General features: G+C 37.8%; 1 protein-coding gene across 1 annotated transcript in view; it reads left to right on the forward strand.

Annotated features, from left to right (window-relative positions):
- Nucleotides 1-17,016, forward strand: part of LOC111138809 (apoptosis and caspase activation inhibitor) — a 150,893-nt gene that overhangs the window by 23,935 nt on the left and 109,942 nt on the right. The window lies entirely within an intron of this gene.

Genomic DNA, 17,016 nt, shown 5'->3' on the forward strand with positions numbered 1-17,016 from the left:
CTCTCTCTCTCTCGCTGTCTCTCTCTCTCTCTCTCGCTGTCTCTCTCTCTCTCTCGCTGTCTCTCTCTCTCGCTGTCTCTCTCTCTCTCTCTCGCTGTCTCTCTCTCTCTCTCTCTCGCTGTCTCTCTCTCTCTCTCTGACAAATAAATAAAGTCCTTACTTTCACAATCTTTTTTTTTTTTTTTTTAAAGTCAGTGTAGTGTAACTGCAGTGTGGGAAATGTATTCTGGTGGTAGAATGGCAGGAGCACTTGACTGATGGCTGTCAGCTGATCTGCGTCTTGGTTCTGGCTGTCACTTATTAGGTACATGTGCTTAAAGGAGTGAAGCTCTTGAAACCTTTTAAAATTTTCATTTAAAAGCTGTGAATTAGAAATAATCCCTGCCTTGCTTTAGTACAGGGTGGTTGTAAGGGGACTGGAGAATTACTTGAAAAATTATAAAGTGCTATACCAAAGTCAATTATTTTATGGGCGAAGAAAGGCAAACTGTTGGGGTAGAATATGCTATGTAAGTATGACGGGGGAGAAAAGCTAATCATCCTAGGGCCTATTCCATCCAACATTGTTGAAGCAAGAGAAAAGCCAATGTCATAAACTAATTGGATATTTTAGATGAAAAAAAGAAAAACCTTTAAATGTACCTTTTCTGAGCAAAAGGTAGTATCCTCAAAAGATTAAAACACCTGTAGGATACTCCATCATGTGTTCCCTCCCAGTGTGTCATCGTACCTGAAATGGAATGGAAAGGATGCCTTCTCAGGACTTGTTATGAAGATACTCTATTGGTCTCCAAATTCTCAGCTATCTAAGAGTAGAATTGATGTAAATGAAATATCAGTATGTCCTGCTGACGTCGTGACTGAGTGTGCTGTATGTTTCCGATGGAACAGTGAGGGTTTCCACGTACTGCTCTGTGGTGAGCATTCTTCTGGAGATTAAACCTGCCTCTCGGAGGTTTACTTGGCACTTGCGGAAAAAACTTGGTAGAGAGCCTCTGGGTCCCTACTGTCTCTTGAATGTTGCCTCTGGTCTTTTAAAATCATGAAGTTTTAGAAAGCTTAATTGTTTTCTTCATCTCTTCATCTACTACTCGCTAGCTAGGTAGATAACTTATGTGGTTTTAGTATCTACCTTTCAAATTCTGTGGTTATAGAAAGTTTTCTGCCTTCTGTTTTTTTTTTTTTCTTTTTTCTTTTAAAGATTTGTTAGAGTGAGAGAGCATCAGTGAGTGGAGGGACAGAGGGGCAAGCAGACTACCTGCTCAGTGGGTAACCCAGCATGGGTCTCAATCCCAGGACCTTGTGACCTAAGCCGAATCCAGATGCTTAATTTCCTGAGCCACCCAGGTGCCCCATTGCCTTCTATTTATAAAGAGTTTAATCTTTATAAAAATTTATAGTGCTGTTTGAGGTTATCATGAATAACTCTGAATAACCAAAATTAATAGAATGCTAAGTTTGTTATCATGAATTTCTGCCTCCACGGTGGCAGAAACGTGAGTCACATCTGTCAGACGATCAGGCCCCTGGGCTTTCGGGCATTCTGCTGTTCGGAGAATGGTATGTCTGTTGAGGGTAGATCTTTTTTCCTTAGCATATGGCACAGCACACAGTTCACAGATATAAAGCTTGCAGAATGGATGAGTAAGCTGTTGTGTGCGGTTTTTGGGTGTGATGTGGTGCATCTGCTCTTAGAGTTGTCTCCTTTTTAAGACCCGAGGTCTTAAGAAGATGGTCCTCAGTGAGAAGCACCTCGTTTTGTAGCCTGACCTGAATCTGTTTCAACAAGTGAGAAAGGTGGTCAAGTTGCAGAATATCTTGTAAATGGATTCATTTACTACTAAGTGACATTAAGCACCAATTATTTATTTTTTGAACATTTTCTTTTCTTTTCTTTTTTTTTTTTTTAAAGATTATTTATTTGACAGAGAGAGCGAGAGACACAAGCAGGCAGAGCAGCAGAGAGAGGGGGGAGAAGCAGGCTCCCCACTGAGCAAGGAGCCTGATGTGGGGCTCGATCCCAGGAGCCTGGGATCATGACCTGAGCCGAAGGCAGTTGCTTAACCGACTGAGCCACCCAGGTGCCCTGATCATTTTATTTTCTAATACTTCTTAGATTTTAGAGAAGAATTGCAAAGATAGTGCAGTGTTCCATATACTCTTCATCTAGCTTCTCTTAATGTTATTATGTTATGTAACCATAGTACATCTATCAAAAATAAGAAATTAACATTGTTTTATTATGGACTTTGACTTTTTCCAGTTACCCCCTCCCCAACTGGTGTTCTTTTTCTATTCCAACTTTGGATACCACACTGCATTTATTTAACTGATTAGTTTCTGCTAATTTGCAAGTTTCTTAGTCTTACCTGGACTTGACACTTTGAGGAATAGTGCTTAGGTATTTTGTAGGATGTCCCTCAATTTGGGTCCTTCTGATATTGTCTCATGGTTTGGTGGTAGAAGTTACAGATTTTGGGGGCTGATGATGATGTGTCTTTCTTGTTGGGTCATATCCGTGGACACATGATACCAACATGACTTCTTACTAACAATATTAACTTTGATCATTTGATTAAGATGATATCTGCCAAGTTTCTCCAGTGTAGTTAGTTGCCATTCTCTTCACTAGAAGGGAGTGACTTGATCCTACTCATACACAAGGGGGTGGGGATTAAGCTTCACCTACTAGAGGGAGGAATGTCAAGGAATTTTGGGTATAAATTAAGGCAATGACAGTAAATAATAAATATTTTGGGGGAAATATTTTGAGGCTATGCAAATACCTTGTTTCTCTCTAAAGCTTTGGGGGAACCAGCTCTCTAAGAATAAGGCCAAGAATTGCCTGAGACAAGAGGTCAAGCTGTAATGACCATATACTTAATTGACCTTTTTCATTTATGGTTTCTTGCAGAGCTATAAATGCATATATAAGTGTAAATGATAAATGATGTTTTTTCTGTGTCACTGACTCTTCTGTTTATTTTTTTGAAGAGTAAATGTATTTATATTAAACAAATAGGGTTAATGAAGTTACATTTGTGAAACAAGGTAAAACATCAGTTATTGACTTTAATTTCTTCCTCATTAATCAGTTACAAAATGCTTATTTTATCTTATAGTGTGTGTTGGCTACTGAGTAAGAAGGTGCCTGTGTGTGGGTGTGTGTGTGTGTGTGTGTGTGTGTGTGTGTGTGTGTATGTGTATGATTAGCTACATTCCAAGTGACTTCTATGGCAGTGATTTAACAGTCAAATTGCATTTCACCTTTGGAACGGAGATTTAGCTTTTTAACTATGTTATTGTGTTGCTCCAGAACAGATTTAATAATGAGCTATTCTCAGAAATACTTTAATTTCCTCCTTTTTCTCCCGCCTCCCTCCCCCAGGGACAGGATTTCTAATTCTTGGGGTCATCAGAGTGGAGGGCGTTGGTTGGGAGTGAGTGATGGAGAGGGATGTGATATTGTAGTAGTTTGTAGTAGTTTGCAATGGAGAAGGCAACATTGTTGGGAAATAAATCAGGGCCAACTTTTGGATTAGGTTGAATAACAGTAACTATCTTAATTTGGGGAATAGGGGGTTGATGAGGTATAGGCACAAACAAATGTGTTACAGTTCTTATTTATAGAGCCCCTGACTGGGTATTTGCTACTTTAAGTATAACATTTTAATTTCAAAGTAACCTTGCAAGGTCAGTATTAGACAATTTTTTTTTTTAAAGATTTTTATTTATTTATTTGACAGACAGAGATCACAAGCATGCGGAGAGGCAGGCAGAGAGAGAAGGAAGGGAAGCAGGCTCTCCACCGAGCAGAGAGCCCGATGCGGGGCTTGATCCCAGGACCCTGGGGTCATGACCCGAGCTGAAAGCAGAGGCTTTAACCCACTGAGCCACCCAGGCGCCCCAGTATTAGACAATTTTATAGAGGAGGCAAATTAAACTCAAGGAAGTTAGTTATCTTGCCTGATGTCACATAATTAGTATATGATGGAACTGTACTATGAATTTCTATCAGTCTGATTCCAAAACCCATTATTACTCCTTATGCTGAACTCTTGCTTCCTGCCCACAGTTGGCTGTGCTCTACTGGTAGAATGTGTAGAAAATGCGTTGTTTCATAGTTTGGGAATAATTATTTCCCCCTGCCCTCACTTTGTAGTAAAACAAAGAACAAAGAACAAAACACACAACACATACACACACCCCTTTGGCTACTTTAAAAAAAAATTATCTTTGTTGGATAGTTTGATACCTTTTGGTCTGGTTATGACAATGGAAACATTACCCTTGTTACTAGCTGTGTGTGTCATTTAAACTGAAAAATCTGGAAAACAAAATACGGATTCATTTAATCTCTCTGACTTGTATTATGACAGAGGTACTCAGGAGCTCTAATATAGAATTGAGTTTTCCTTGACTACTGGTAATTATTAGCTCAAGCAAAAAAGATACTTTGTGTAAACTCTATATGCTGTGTAAGTGTAAATGAAATTCATCTGCTTTATATGCAGAAACATGACAAGACATCACTACTGTTAATATTTTTCACATTACCTATTGGATTTCTTATTTAGATATCTTCTCCCCATAATTCTGAAAAAAACAAAACTAAAACAAAACAAAACAAAACAAAACAAAAAAAAAAAAAAAACAAGAGGGATTGATGCCAGGGTTTGGAGATGCCATAGAAGTTGTGATGTATAGGCATACATAAACCCAGTTGAACCTCAGTAGCCCACTGAGCATTTTTGCGATTTGATGATTCTGATAGTAATGTAGAGAGTACTTGCAAAGTGTTTCTGAATCCCAGCTTAGTCTTTTTATTTTATCAGTTTTGATTGGAGGCTCTAGTGATAACTAATTTTTTAGGGTTGGCTAGATTTAACTGTAGGAGATAAATGTATCAATGGTATTGCAAGTTAGTAGTTTTCATATTATCCTTGAAGATTTAATTGGCGTTTGGTATAAATGCGATTTGGGAACTAGCTAAGGAAATTACCCATACCTTGACTTAGAGCAGGAAGTAGTTTGGGGCTCTCTGTCTGTACAGAGGTGATGAGAAACTTGTTCCAGGTTGTGGAGCGAGTTTTATCTTTAGACCTCTGCTTCTTTATTCTCTTTTCTTTCCCATTTAGGCACTTGACTAAGTACTGTAATGCCCGAGGCTTTTATGTACTCATTTCTGCTTTGCCTGCTCTCCTGGTACTGCTCCCAGGAAACCTATTCTTGAACATTTAGTATTCGTACCTTGTGCTCATGTTGTGTATGGCCACGAGGCCACAGCGGGAGAGCTTGGCGGGAATGTTGTTTGGGAGGGAGTCTGTTGGGGTGTTCGTGTGTAGGACTGTATACCAGGGCACTCTTATAGATAAGTAAAGCAACAGGCAAAGTGAAATCGTTTTTAGAACAGGCTACTTGGTAAGGTCTTGTCAATTTACAGCATTCCCAGTGCATGGGTACTTGAAGGGCATGCTGCTAATGGAAAGATATTATTAAATCCACTCCATGTAGGAGTGTGCATGTCTGTTAACCATACAGTATAATTTCCAAATAAGAATTTGCTGCTCCTGATGTAACTATAAAATCCTGTATCTTTAGCTCTACGTGTTTGACATCCTTGTACCTCCTCTCCCCTGTGCCTGGTTGCTGTGAGCCATGCTAGTTTACTACAGTGTTGTTTAAAAAAAGCACTAATTCAGCTAGAATATCTTGTATTTTCTTCCCTGTTATCTTTAAGCCTTTTTTCCCCCAATACCCAAAATCATAGTGAAAAAGTGAGTTGTTTCTTGTTTTGAAAGCCAGAGAATTTAAAAAAAACAACAACAAAACAACCCAGAGAATAAACTATCATCACATAATGAATTCCTAGCTAGAGCAAGTTAGTGTTCATCTGAGTGGTTTCTTCTGATTCCAATTTAAAATTTCTTGGATTGTCCTGCTGTTCTATTGACCAGCAGTTTTCATAAGGAAAATATACAGCCACATGTAAATTGCTTTTTTTCCTGATCACTAAGGTCCCTATTGCCCTCTGTGTGTGCCTTTTAAGATTCCCTCGCATGCCAAATTAACTGCTGTTAGTTGAGTGAAGTTGGTGAGTTCTGAATCTTGGGTGTCTTTTTCCCCTCAGTTCTCAAAAGGCAGCATAGAATGCACTTTCTGAAAACAATCTTATATAGCATTTGGTCCAAGTCTTTCACTTTTCATATGGGAACAGTAAAACTCCTATAGGTTGGGTTTTAACAAAGCTGCAGCTCCTTGGAGGTGAGTGGCTCAGATAAGTCTCTTTTCTATATGCTCATGGACAGGGTGGTGTTTGGGTTATAGCAGTAGACGCCCCCAGTGAATTCAGTTTTTATTTTGGAGAAGAATTTGAGAGTCAGTTCCCTTAGTGTTGTGTCCTTTGGGGTAAACTGTAGTCAGATTGTTATGCAGAGAGAAAGTAGAGATGACTTTTTCAGAGTAAAAAAAAAAAAAAAAAATGTGGATATTCTCAAGTATATAGACCTTCCTAAACCGGCTCATGTAGGATGAAAAAGCAACCTGGAGGGCTGTATAAGCCAAATGGTCCGCCCTATCATGTGCTCTTTGGTCCACCTTTTTCTGCTACTCCTACTCCCTACTCTGGCCCAACATGGACACTTATCTCTTTCTTCTTTTTTTCACATTTGCTCTTGGAATGGGGGCTTCAGGGTGAAAGTATTACTCCACTGGTCTTCATGTTTGTGAGTTCTAGCCTTCTAATGTTCCTTGGGTGTAGGAACAACGGGAAAGGAGTAGACAGGCTGATGTCTGTTTTTCTCAGACTCTTTAGAGACCAATCTGTATAATTTAATTTTTATTTCAATATTTGCTTCCAATTTTTAAATAGTCTGGTACCACAACACGTTCAGGGGTGCTCAGGAAATACTATCAGTCCAATCTGTCTGGAATGCCGGTTTGTGCTGGGTCTCTGCCTGTGGAACAATTTCCTTCTCCTTCATACTGTCCTTGAGGGAGAGCGAACATGGGAATTGTGCTCCTTGAGGCCACTAGGTTGGGCTACATCAGCTGGACTCTCGGTATGCAGTCATAGCCACCTTCTGAAAGAATGTGAACCTATAAAATTGGAAACTACAGTGATATGCAGTGGTTTATGTGCTTATGAATGAAGATGAGGGGAGGTTTATTGGAATCTGTCTTCAGCATTTGTTGGCTGTCCATCAGATGACCTTTCTGTGATGGAGTATCTGAGAAACCCTATCTTTTAAGGTGACCATATTGGAGCTCATTCTCCACTGTTACCCTGAAGTCACACTTTCCTGTCTCACTGTAAGGAGTCCAGCCTCTGGGTTCCCTTTATATATAGTTATTGTTGTGATTTTTGTTGATTTTGTTTCTAAAAAGGAGAGTGGGTGATTTTTTTTCTGGCTTCCCTCATGGTGAGGTCATGCACATTTTCAACTTTCCTAGCTCTTGGATACCAACTTGAACCCAAAATACATATTTATTTATTTTACAAGATGTTAACCTTGCTGTAATGTTTGTACCTTTGTAACCATGAGTTTAGGTATGTCTTTGCTACATAAGAAATCACTGGTGAGAATTGGTTTTCTTCTCAAGGGACCTTGTAATATTGATTATTTTACTTCCGTGTAGGATGTCAGTTCGCACAGAAAGTTGGCACAGGGAGGGAGTAGAGATGATGTGGGAAAAGAAATTAGCCTGTCATTCTATTGTCTAGGACATTTGTTTCAAAAGTTTGGCTGGGTGTCTGAGATAGGAAGGGTAAATATTTTTTAAAAATGTCTTTGTCTCTGTCTTGGTATTTATGCTAACATAAAATATTTGTAATGAAGATAGTTGTATAATTATAACTAAAAAATTTCCCTCTCCTGACTTACAAATCTTAGTAAAGATATGTACATTATAATTGGCTCCTGACCTAGTAATCTCAAGGAATAAAGTTGTAAAGTTGTTTTTCTTCCCATACCTGTTTATGGAGGGGTCATAAAAAAAAAAAATCAGATGAAAAAGTGGCAAAAATTGATCCTTGTTAAAACTAGGTGGTGAGTACATGGGTGTTGGTCATTTGTTTGAAAAATTCCTAGTAAAAAATTCCTTAGTAAATAAGGAATAGTGCTGGAGATGCTCAATGAGTAGAAACAAATTACATAATCAGTAGGTCACCATAATTGCATGTGTTGGGGGGATAGAAAATATTTCCTCTCAACAAAGAAAAAAGTTGCTTTATCCAATATATCCTGTTAGATATAACATTTAGTGGTGTATAGTTCCTAATACTTGAGCTCTGTCTCACTCTCAAAGTCAAGTAAATTATAAGAGTCCACAAATCTGGGGTGCCTGGGTGGCTCAGTGGGTTAAAGCCTCTGCCTTTGGCTCAGGTCATTATCCCAGGGTTTTGGGATCGAGTCCCACATCGGACTCTCTGCTCGGTGGGGAGCCTGCTTCTCCCTCTCTCTCTGCCTGCCTCTCTGCCTATTTGTGATCTCTTTGTCAAATAAATAAATAAAATCTTAGGGGAAAAAAAAAGTGTCCACAAATCTGTAATCAACTAAAAGCAACTAAAATGTTTGGCATAATATTATAGGTGAAAGAATATTCTGAAGAGAGGGGACCCTCTTGGTATTTCCAGCAGTAAAATTCTGTTGATTTCTCACACTGAGTTGTGACTTCTGTTTTGACAAATTTGTGTTTCATTTCCATGCCTTACTTCTTGACTGCATATGTTATGATTTAACTGTTTCTTTAATAGTCTAACCCAAACTATACATGTTTATTTTTTATTATTTTAAGGAATAGGAGAATGAATTTATTTTATTCATTTTCTTTATTTTTTTTAAGTAAACTCTACGTGCAGTTGGGGAGTTCAAATTCACGACCCAGAGTTCAAGAGTCACATGCTCTACTGACTGAGCCAGCCAGGCGCCCCAGATTACAGATGTTTAATCCTTGTTTATGTACTTGTAATTTATTTGAATTCTAGGTATTGGTTGCTTGGTCATTGTTGAGACAACAGAATAATGGAGTAGCATTCTGCAAGTCTGAGCAGCCGTGTTTGGCAGCCTGTGCCCACTTGGGCTAGAAAAAGCTATTGCTTGACTTAACTCAAACCGGTTTTGGACTACTTGGCAATGTCTGTATAGAATCAAATACATGTGTTAAAATAGAGAATACCTTTGTAGATCCTCTAGGTGGCAGAACAATTACAACAAATATGCTTTAGGAGCTGTTCCAAGAAGTATAGAGAGGGGAGAGTACAGAAGAGATGGCATGAGAAGGGGTCTTCTAGCTAGTGGGGTTCTATGCTTTCTATCTGGACCCAACCAGGTTTTATGTGCTCTTTGTCTTGCTTTTATGTATTTGATGTTTTGACATTTTATCTAAGATCTTGTCTGAAACAATGTAATACTGCTAAAAAAAAAAAAAAAAATAGGATGTCGAAGCTCAAAAAACCTTGAGCTGTGTACATCAAAACAGCCTCAATAAAAGCATTCGTCCATGTGTCCTGAGCATTTCTAAAGAGTGTAGCTGACTCTACCCCCAATACACATGTTGATGAATTCTAGAGCAATGCTGGCCTGCTTGAATACCTTCTTACCTTGAATTCTATCATAAAGGAAAATGTGCAGCATAGGCTTTAGCCTTTATTCCTGCTTTGAAAGAGATTACCATTGTTGACACAGATTTAACAGATAAGTCTGATGATACCGTGGCTTTCAAACTCAAAGGAAATTTGACTTAGATACTTGCATAGATTTATTCCTCACATAGAGAGAACACAGAATAAATGTAAAATATTTAAGTATGGCACTTCCCCCACTCTTATCTTTGAATGAATCAGAAAGCTGGCTGTAGTTAGTATCCTTTCAATTTCTCTTGCAAAATGCTTGTCCACATCCTTCTGTAATCACTTTTCAAAAGCAAGGCCTATTTAGATCCTTTTGGACAATTGAAGTTCTGCATCACAAGATGGTTTGGCAAATGTGACTTCCATGTATCAAATGCAACAAAAGTCTAAGGGAGCAAATTTCCTATCCCATATTTGTAAACTCATGATATCCTATGGTATACTTGAGAGGGCTGGTCTATTTATAGCTGTTAGTTCAGCATTACTCCTCCAAAAAGTTCCCCTCCTTGAGACTTTCCCATATTTGTCCCATTTTCTCATTACCAATGAAGCTGGGGTATATTCTAGAATCCCCATTCTTCCTTTTTGATGAACTTGTTCCTGAGAATGTCTTAAGAGACATTTTCACATTCATTTTAACACAGCTATGGATTAACTAGTCCTGTGCTTGGAAATAAAGCATAAGCGAGATGTGGTCCTCATTTTTGAGGCTCTCACCCACAAGGATGAAGACTTTAATAGGCAAGATAGCTACATAAATGGGTTTTCAATACAATTGAACAGAATGTTAAAAAAAAGAGGTATTATTAGGGGCACCTGGGTGGCTCAGTCGGTTAAGTGTCTGACTTTTGATTTGATTTGATCAGGTCATGATCTCAGGGTCATGAGGCTGGCTCCGTGCTGGGCATGGAGACTGCTTAAGTTTCTCCCTTTCTTTCTGCCCCTCCCCGCTTAAAACAAAAGTGGGACCAGAAGTGCTGTGAAAGTTCCTAGACAGCTCTTCTATATGTATCACCACAGGTTACCCCCAGTTACTGCATGCAGGGGACTGCATCCCTGCAACACATAGGAAGGCATGCAGTTGGTGAAGAATTAGAGTGGAACCACATCATGTACTAAGCCTGATAGATTTAGGTTATGCACCAACCAGGAGATTGAAGGTATTGTACCAAGAAAGTTCTAGAAACAGCTAAACATTTTTATTGGGATAATTGAACTGGGAATAGATTTTGCTACTCAAAGTCGTGATTCAATGCAACATCAATATACTGATTAGAGTAAATCAGAAGGCGTATGTATTCTGATGACAGCAGTGTAACCTCAAGCCTTACGTCTATAAAAGTGGTAATGTTTTTCTGACTGATCTGGATTCTTGCGTTATTTCATGAATGCCTCCAATGCCATGTGAAACATGGGGGATGGCAGGATCTTCAAACAACTGTTGACAATCAACTGGGAGTCATTAACCAGTACACAGGACTGGGGACATTCTTTAGTAATTCTCGAATACACCATTTTTGAAGCAAACTGCAACTGTAGACAACAAATGTCCGTTTGGCTTGTAGTTATTCGTGGAGTTACGTAAAAAATATCTTTACATGGGCTCTGAGTCTAGGAGGCTAAGACAAATGACTGCTGTTTTGTATCAGGGCTACTGCACCTCATCAAGGAATAAACTACATGTATTCAGTGCAGAAGGACTGGTGGTTTTGCTTTGTCCTTTGCAGCCAGAGTGGCCTAAGAAGTAGAGGAGAGAGGGGCACCTGGGTGGCTCAGTGGGTTAAGCCTCTGCCTTCAGCTCAGGTCATGATCTCAGGGTCCTGGGATCGAGTCCCGCATCGGGCTCTCTGCTCAGCAAGGAGCCTTGCTTCCTCCTCTCTCTCTGCCTGCCTCTCTGCCTACTTCTGATCTCTCTCTGTCAAATAAATTAAAAATTATAAAAAAAAGTAGAGGAGAGATGGTCTGTCTATGTATGTGTGGTGGTAAGAGGAGCTCTCATGCTGTCTTCTTTGTTGAGCTCTAAGTCCCAACTTCTTTTCATTTTTGCAAATTTTTGAAGAGTTTGATAGAACACAGTGATTCTGCTTATTAAAGAGATACTCCTTTTATTTTATGAGTTGTTTTTCTTAAAAGGATGCTCACCAACCCCTCCCCGCCCCCATGTTATCATACTAGTTTATATGCTATACACTAATTAATTTATGTCATGGGATCACTGTATAACTTAGGAGCCCCTTCTCATTTGGAGCACTTCATTTCCATTTTAAGAGTAGTGGCAGTATTTCTCTGGAGACGAGGGTGAAATTTTGCATAGATTCCTCTGTTCTCTTATGTTCCTTTTCCATTATTGTCTGGTTGCTTACTGGTACTTTCCTTTCTTCCATTTTATCATCTGTGAGTTTTTTTTAACACGATGTTTACTCCCTCTTTTAAATTATTAATGCAGTAAGCTGTGAAATGGCACTTTTATCTTTAATAGTTGATGCTGTGAAAGTGACAAATGCAATGAGAGCATCCTTCTCTAATTCGGCTCCTGTCGTGCATCTCTTTAGTGTCTCTGTGACATGACTTGAAATGACAGTGCTCGTGTCTCTTTTGTAGCTGGTTTACACTGAAAGGATATAATCATCTGTTTGATATCACAGCCACTTCCCCAGCTATAGACTGTGATGTCACAAACCAAAGATTATTCTCTCTCAGTAGGAAGAAGCTGGAGAGGAGATGAGTCTCCATGCTGAACCATCATCTGTATTCAAATTTGATCATTTCATAAAGAAAATTAACCATGATGAGGAACTGGCTAGTTGAAATACCCTTTTGACTTAGCTTGAAAAACTTTACCATTATACTGGAACAAGAGAAATTCTTTCAAAAATTCTAAGTCAAAATTTGAGAGTTATAATAATGCAAGTACCAGTACTTTTTTTAAAAATTGAGTTAAAAATATTATGTCGTGCCAGTCTCTTTAAGTTAAATGTTAACACTGAAAAAATGAATTTTAGGTCTATTTCTAACTTCATATGCAAAATTATGTTGCTTGTTATTTCAGACAAAGATGACATGCTGGTCTGAAAAAGGTCAACAAAGACACTAGATGAATATACTTTATTTTGACCTGTATAACTACTTTTATTTTCTCATGGCTTAAGCCAAAAGTTTATAACTTTTGGATGATTTGAAGTGAGCAGAATCTATGGATAGAGTCACAGATACCATTGTAAGACCATTGTAGCTATGATATTTGCTCCATCTCTATGACAAGAATCCAATATTACACAAGTATGTTACTTTATACTTTTATAAAATCTGTAGACATGAAATACATTCTGAATTACAGAAGCAATTAGGCAATCACTGAATACTTCCCAAGAATGTTCAAAATCTCTTTAATTGTTCAGTCTATCAACACAAGGAAAGAACTCCTATAAATAAACCAAATCTTCAGGTATAAGCATAAAATTCCTTATCCATGTGTACTCATGAGATGCTGATTTTGAAGCAATTTTCAGCATTTCAGCACATCATTAACAAATGATGTGTTAAAAAGTAGTTAATTTTTTTTTTTTTTCACTAAAATGAAGAGGGAAATGTAGGTTATTCCAGATTGCTATAGAATGTTTTATTTTTTTTTTAGAAAGCTGTTATTTAAACCTCAGTAATTATTATTCCAAATGCATTATTATAGAGAAAAAATCTTGATTTAATAGAAAAACTGGGACTGATGCTGAAACAGGCCTCAGGGGAGGAGGTGTAGTGTCTGTCCATCATTGCCATCAGAAGTCATAGAAGCAGAGCCCCCAACCTGGTGTACATTCCAGTGAGTAAATGAAATCTGGAAGACTTCATGAGTATAATTTTATGCCCCCTTCAGTTCTACTTATTGGAAGCAAATTGTTTGAGCATACTATTGTGAATCTCATTTTTTGCCCAAGTTAATTTAAAAAAAAAAAAAAAAAGACTCCTTCATTATTGAGTTGAAACAGTGACATTTTCACTTATAAATATAGGCCTATTTTCAAAGCATGTCTGTTTATCAAATATGATATCATAAAGAAAAAAAAGATGAAAAGAATCCTTAAGGGTTCAGGTAAGTCCGGATGTAGGTAAAAAAACAATACTTCTTACTTAGGGCTGGTATACAAAGAAAGTATTTTGAAATTTTGAGATAAAGATTTTTCTCTGAAGCAAATGGGTACATTATACCATCACTGCTTGCATGTAAGTTGCTGCTTTGGTACAGGAAAATGATAAGTAAACGTCTGTAATGAATTCAGATGCAAAAGATGATACCTAAGGTTCTTTATGGACTGTTTTGAAAAGTCAAAGGATCATGTTAATTCACTTTATTAATTAGGCTTTGAAAAAAGGAAAGAATTTAGTGAAATGGAAGAGAAGAATTTTAAACTGTTTTTTTTTAGATAGGTACTGAATAATTACTTCTGATAACTTTCCTTGTATTATCAGATGATCTCTATTGTTAAGTGTGATTTGCTTTTATTGTTTCCTTTATCTCTTGTCTTCTAAGATATTAGAAATGTATTATTTATTTTAGGGCTTCTTTGTGAACAGATTAAGCTTTGAACTTTTCCTATTGAATTTATATGCAAACTGATATTGTTGAATTTTGGATAGAAATCTATGTAGGGAATGAAAATTCAATCTTTTCTGCTTTTTCTTTTTAATATGTAAGACAGTCTCTCTAGAAGTCTCATTATGGGGTGATTTCTAGGGAATTTCTAAAAGGCACTTGTACTCTTTAAAATTCTTTGATGGCCCCAGTAGTTCTTTACATTTTGCTCTTTGGACCATTGATCTGAGTTAAAGCTTTTTGAGACCAGACATTTTTTGTTCTGTTGTTAAATCAGAAAAATGTCCTTATTTAGTCTGGTACAACAATGTGCCCAGTACCATTAGGGTAAATTAACCCCATTCTACTGTTATACCAGACCTTAGTTTGCCAGAGATTGTTTTTCTTTAGTGTGAATGAGAGTGACATCACCACTTTTCTTATTTGGTAATGATAAAAATCAGTTACTGAGCTTTATTCTCTTGCATTGATAGAAATATTAAAAATGCATTAATATTTCTTTGTTTTACCAAGTGCCCCGGGAAACAAATTGCGTCTGAATGTTTGGTATATAACATCTGTGAATGGTTCTTGTGTCACGCTCAGCGCTCTCTTCACGCATTTATTTTTTTTTACCCACGCTATTCAATAAAAAAAAATTGGGATCTTAAGAATGAAGACAAAGATGGGACAAACCCAGTGAAAAATGAGTGAGACTCTGGGGCTGTTTTTATCTAGTTATGAATGAGTGGTTTATGCAGCATAAGTAAAAACAAGTGTTTAACCTCAGAAGGCTGAAATCTGCATAGAGCCTAAGGGAGGCTCGAGTAAAATTCACATCTGCTGGCTCGTTCACAGCAGCACCAGGTTTAGTTTCGGTAGTCAGGGTATAAAGTAATGTTATAAAATTAAATCTTACCTGGCAGTGGAGTGTTTGAAGCTCAGTAATCTAATTCTGGCTGGAAATAGTAAGCTCCGGTACCTGAAATGCCTTCTCTACTTCGCTCGCGTGTGTTCGTTCACCACTGTGCTGGATTTCTTGCAGCATCTCTCTATCTGTATTCCCGGTAATCCTGTAGCATTAGTTAAGACAGCACGCCATCCATGAAGATTCCCTTTGGATAGAATTCTGGAGACAGAGGATGAATTTTGCCTGTCTTTATCCGATCACAGCAGTTAATCTGACCACAGATAACTTGAGTGTTCAGAACTTATTAAAAATTCATTGAATGTTTTAGCAATGAGGAATCCGCACCCTGTGCATAGATGGTTTTACCTTCCAGAAAAGTTCTGCTGTCCATATTTCAGAATGACACATGCCCCCGAATCAAGTTGCTTTAAAGAATTATTCCGACCCGGAGCCCCGCTCTTCTCTTGCACTCTCTTGCTTTCCTGGTGCTCCCCTTTACCAACTTTTCAGTCCTTTGGATTCCTTTTTGTAGAGGATGAGGGGGTTTCTTCTGTCTTCCCTGTGTGTCTGCAACACATAGTCCTGGTACACCGGGTTGTGATTAGTGAGAGAAAAGCCCGAAGGAGGTACGACTTTAGCGTCTCTCCGGACAGGGAGCATCCTTGGTATGAATGAAGAGCTGATATGAGCTATTCAAACCAGACAGCAAACTGATGGGATGACGCTTTCATACATAATCAGCCCATTAATTACTTCTCCTGATGGACAGCAGTATGCCCTGAAAGGAAAAAAGGAAGGAGCAGATGATCACATTCAGCTGGATAGGTGCTCTCTGAGCAGCTTGTGATTGTGAAGAGAATCCAGGAAAAGCTGCCGCTTTGGAATATGATCAGGTAGAATGGGCAAGAGTTGTTTTGACAGTCAAGTGATGATTTTTGGGGGAAGAAAAAGAGAGCTGAGCAAAGAGGAAGCTGGAATAAGCTTCCAAAACGCTCTTGAAAATGTTCATTTTTCTGCCCCTCATTCGTCCTTTTGGCTGGGAGAAAGCACTCTGTATTTTACCTTTGCATTATTTGCAGAAATTCTGCTGAGCTGGTTTCTCATAGCTTTCTCTGAAGAAGGGAAAATTTTAAAAAAGCCTTTGAGATAGAAAAATATATTGTGAGTTTTTAATTAAAAATTTGTAGCAGGGAAAAGACTGCTTTTTGTGAAAGGCACACCTGTTTTTACATGTCTTTTGGGCACATAACATTTTGTTGCTTTGGAAGGGAACATTATGAGTCATCATTTAGTATAAAATTTGAGCAGAGTCTTTATTAAAAATATTAGATGGAATTTTGTGTAGCTGTATAAAATAGATCTAAAAATGTCAATTTTATAATTTTTGTACTTAATTTTTTGGTAATACAAGATTTTTTTTTCTTTTCCTGTCTTTTCACAGAATCCTTTTAGAGGTATTTCTGGACAATAAATGCTTTTTAAACGTTCTTAAAAATTATGAAAAGATTCAAACTTATACAAAACTGTGAAAAAATAATGCATGAACTTCCATAAACCTGTTACCCAGTTTTGATAATTATCAAGACTATTGCCACATTTGCTTCATTCAACTTTCTTTTTTTTCTTAGCTGAGCTATTTAGAGCAATTCTTATTCCACCTCTGCATATGTTAGCATGTGTGGATGCCTTCTCCCATGACCATGGTGCCATGATCACACCTAATGATAATTATAATGAACAGTAGTTAATTTGGGGGTTGTTAATCATTCTTTCGGGTCCTATGTTATCCAGCCTGTTTCAGGCTTCTCATCCTTCAGAAATAGTCTCTTGACCTAGGTTTTTTTGAATTAGAATCTAGGCAAAGTCCATATATTACATTTAGTTATTAGGCATTGAAATTTTAAGCAC

This window comes from Enhydra lutris, unplaced genomic scaffold (assembly GCF_002288905.1).
Source record: "Enhydra lutris kenyoni isolate GAN:26980312 unplaced genomic scaffold, ASM228890v2 scaffoldscaffold4, whole genome shotgun sequence".
Taxonomy (NCBI): Eukaryota; Metazoa; Chordata; class Mammalia; order Carnivora; family Mustelidae; genus Enhydra; species Enhydra lutris.